General features: G+C 47.8%; 1 long non-coding RNA gene across 1 annotated transcript; it reads right to left on the minus strand.

The window, feature by feature from the left end:
- Positions 1 to 113: 113 nt before the first annotated feature.
- Positions 114 to 3,339, minus strand: LOC146600197 (uncharacterized). The gene is made up of 3 exons (XR_014898333.1): positions 2,153 to 3,339; positions 1,222 to 1,326; positions 114 to 299 (listed from the first exon to the last, which is right to left on the minus strand). It is a non-coding gene; the product is annotated as an uncharacterized LOC146600197 (long non-coding RNA).
- Positions 3,340 to 4,375: the final 1,036 nt, after the last annotated feature.

Here is a 4,375-nt window from a genome sequence, read left to right on the forward strand (position 1 = left end):
AAAAAAGAATTGTAAAATTATCTAGAGGATTGTCAGTTAAAAAGGCTCCTATAAAGCAGACTTGCTTGGCTTTTGGGAATCCCTCTTATTAGCCACAATATCTTCTGGCCAGGTAGTGACATGAGATTCCAAAAAATGAAATTCTCTGAACAACTAACCTGTTCTGTTCTGCAGTAGCAAGAACACCTACCAAAAATAAGGATGACAGATGTGAGTAAGGCTGCAGGCAGTGACTTGGACAGTTCCAGGACTGTGAGGTAGGCAAAGGGAACCAGGCAGGAGCCAAGAAATGCACAGAACTGCAGGAAAARATGATCATGGGAGATGTTACACCCCTTCCCAAGGTGAACATGCATGCATATCCCTTCCCTTCCTCCATCTGATACAACTACCAACAACAGACAGCTTTGCAGCTCACTAAACTGGCTCACTACAAACATCAGACAAAAGTCAAATGAGTAAAAATATTGTTAGAGAATGCCAGTTGCTTACTCTGTTCTTAAGAGATTTCAGTAACAACAGTTGGTCATGCTCTTTCTGACAGATACTTAGAAAAATATCTCTCAAACAGATGCAATACACATCTATCATACTTAGTCTAATATCAATTTAAGATACGGAGTGTGAGGGAAAATATGTGTATCACTCCTGCTAGGCACTAGAAATTGACCACTGTTTCTTCTTTTGAGTTGTTTTATCTGCTATTTAGGAAGACCAAGAGCCATAAGCCTGATATCAGCACCACCTAGGCTCCAGGTGGGGTATCACTCTGAACAATGGCATTTTTTCCCCATCAGCTCTTTTAGCTTTAGTGTCACTCGGAGTGGCAAACTGTAGGCAGCAGTGGATGCTAATGGCTTTCTTGAAATCCTTGGCTCTCGGCCATTAGAGACACCAATATGGCAGCCAGGCACACCAGGGTGAGCAGGAGCCCAAACTTAGAAGAGTACTTTCTGCAGGACAAGCAAGATATACAGCCCACAGAGACTAAGGAGTGCAGCCCTGCTAAGGAGTGATAAGAATTGGCCTCAGTTATCACTTTATATTCTCAACTAGTTTCTCACAGTCAGATATTAAGACTTACTAACACTTCTCTAAAGAACCTAGAGACACGACACAAAGCTTTGACTTGATCCAGTACAGCTGTACTTATGACATAGCAGTCTACGCTGTATAGCCAAGGAGAGCTAACAAGCTAGATACCAGCCTGTAAAGCCTTACCCCTCTCATTCCCACATAGCTGTGCTGTTCATATCTGTCCCCTGGCTTTTGGAAAGGAAATGTACCATCATATCCACTAAGATAGCCAGCAAGTCCAATCAGCATCTGGAGAGGTAAGGTGGAAAAACCGGTCAGGGAAATCTCATTGGAAGAAGAAGAACCCAAATGAACAGCAAAGAAGATTTTTATAGCAGTCAAATTTGAATCAGAGAATAACTATTGACTAATTCAGACACATCATCAAAACAAGAGTAAAGAGCTTATGTACAGAATTCATATACATACACATTGTCTTTTGTGTAAAGGCAAAGTCAGATGGGACCAAAGAGATTGCAGCTGCTGACTACAAAAATCACTGCAGGCTCAAGAGAAGTAACTGTGTGCAGCATTTAGTAGAGAGAATTCTGTCTCTGCAAGTTCTTCTCATAGCTCCCTATTCTGATAGATTAAAGAGTCTCAACCTGCAAGGAAGATAATCTTCCCAAGGCAAAAGGAAAGCATACAAATCAACACTTCAAAAAACTTCTTTTATTGCTAGAACAAGATTTCAGTTATAGGCTAGTAAGTCAAAGCTTTTAAAGTCCTTTCTAGCAGGGATCTTATTTACACACAAGCTATCATGAAATGTTCGTCTCTTTAGATCTGTAGTGTTCCATTAAACATCCCTCCAATCGTCTCACATTCATTTTTTGCTTTACGTCTCCTCGAACACAATACTGTGTTGTCTTCCCATATTCAAAGTATTTTTATAAAGAAAAAATACACAACCAGAGGCTCATGATGTGGAAGGCAAATAACAGGATGCCAGCCACGGTTAGATAAGATTTGCTGTTCACTGCATCCTTCAACTAGTGAAAGGTGAAGACTTTTCTTGGCCTATTCTGAAACATTTCTACATGCTTCTAAAATACACAATAAAAAAGCAGGTTACCTTCCCCAAAGGAGGATGGACATCAAAGAAGAAGGTCCGATTAATGTAGTAACTTCCCATCTTCCCAAAATGAGTTTCATCCCAACTGAAAAAAAATAACAGAACAACCTGCTCCAGTGCTGAAGAAATTCAAAATCCAGGGAGGTAGTTTTCCTACTGTTTCTTCATCCTACAGAGGGTTACCACAATTCCTTCTATATAAGACACTGAATTAAATTCATTAGAAAAACAGAGAGAGTACTATAGCCATTTTAGGCCATGTCTCTTTTAAGAGTTTGCTATTAGTGCTCCAAAGCTTCCATCTACCTGATTCCAGAAGGAGTTCAGAGACATTAAAAGGTCATCCTGCAATTCACACACCCCAAAAGCTGTCCACCCAAGAGGCCATCTCCTCCCTGCAGCACCTGGAGGCAACAGGCAACAACCTAGAGAGCCAGCAGACAAGAGTCCAGTGGGGGAAAATGGCTCTGCAAGGCCAGCGTGCTATCCAGGCACTCTCTCACCATCAGAATCCCACTACATCACCAGCTGGAAATAAAATCTCTTTCCAGCCATGCAAACCACGGGTGGTCGGGATGTTTGAAAACAGGGATGGGGGAGGCTTCTTACTGATCTGGCATACAGATGAAAGCTTTTTCTCTTTCGGATATCGACCAGCAGTAAGTAAGTCCTCCCCCCTCTACCCCGCAGTGACGAAAAGGCGCTGAGCAGCGCAGCTCCCCGCGCTGCGCATGTCCCTCGCCAGGGACGCGCGGACGGCGGACAGGTCAACTCCCGCCCGGGTTGCCAGGGCCAGTCGCCGCGCCGACCCCGCCTCGCCTCATGCCAGGCCGCGCCCCCTCCACGTCGGCCGCGCCCCGTTGCCACGGCCCTGAGGCCCTGTACCAAACGTGTGGCGGCTCTGGCAGACAGTAGAAGCGGGAAGCGAAACTGAGCAGGGTGACAAGGCCCAGCGCGGCGTCAGCCCACGCAGGGGCCGCCACACAGCGGGCCAAAGCGGCGGCGGCGGGAGGACAGGGCCGGGTCGGCCCTCCCGGCAGCCAGCGGGACCCCCGCTGCCAGAACGGCACGCCGGGCGGGCCCGACTCGGCCTGGCAGCTCCCCGCCGTCAGCGGCATCCGCAGCCCGGTAAGAGGAGGCGGCCACCGTGCTCCCCGGTGCACAGCATCAAGGGAAACGGAGTAGGCGTCCTGGTGCATTGTGGGAAACGAAGTGCGGGAGCGGGTGCGCGGCGGGAGAGGGCGCTGGGATGTTCGCAATGCACTCTGGGAGATGTAGTTCTCCGCGCAAAACACAGTCCCAGTCTGGACGGGCGTGCTACTCGGCGGCAGCTCTCGTTCCTCCTCGGCCTTGCACCTCCACGGGCCTCCACGGGCCTTGGAAGAGTGCCCTGGCAGCTGGCTGCACAGAAGCTGCAACCCTGGCCCACTGCTGGCTGGGGGTCCCTAGGCAGCCCTGGCTGTGCAGGGACTGCCTGCTCTCAGCCTGCACCTGCCTGCGCCCCCTGCACACCTGGATGTGCACCTGCACAGGGATGCCATGCAGCACAGCATACCTCATGTCTGGCCCACAGACTGCTTCACCCTGCCTAGGCCCTGGGACCCACACGGCTTTAAAACCATGCGCACTGCAGAGTGAGGCCAAGGAGTTAATTCATCATGCTAAACTATATTGTGTATGCTTCTGAGAAGCAAGCAGGTATAGTGGGATGCCAGCCTTTCCTACAGCTCTGCAAGCAATAGCAACTAGGGTCTTTGTGACAAAAGTGCCTAAACATGCCATTCTCACTACCCTGCTCTGCGGATGAAACTGTAAGCTGTACCTGCTTTTGGCAGAAGTGTGTTTGGTTGTATTTATAGCCCTCCCTTTTGTATTCTGCCGTGGGAGGTAGTGCTGGCAAACTGGCTGTCATTTAATCCATCTTCACTTTCTGGTCCATCACACAACTGCTGCATTCTTCAAGTGGAAATAGATATTTCAGGGCAAATTTGTTAAATTCAAATTCTAAATATAATAAGAAAACTCACCAGTCAAATAAGGACGTGGCTCCAAAGCTAGTAAGACTTGAGAAAGCAGCTAAAACTACCATTCCCATAACTCTCTGCCGCAGCCTATTATTGGCAAGACGGGAAGGAACACACACATCAATGTGATGCAAGTTCAATCCGCTTTATTATTCTGCCTATCTAGCTTATATAACCTTTCCAGCAAGCTCATGCGTCC

The sequence above is a fragment of the Rhea americana genome, unplaced genomic scaffold (genome assembly GCF_003343005.1).
Source record: "Rhea americana isolate MKP2758 unplaced genomic scaffold, rheAme1 scaffold_1254, whole genome shotgun sequence".
NCBI classification, from domain to species: Eukaryota; Metazoa; Chordata; class Aves; order Rheiformes; family Rheidae; genus Rhea; species Rhea americana.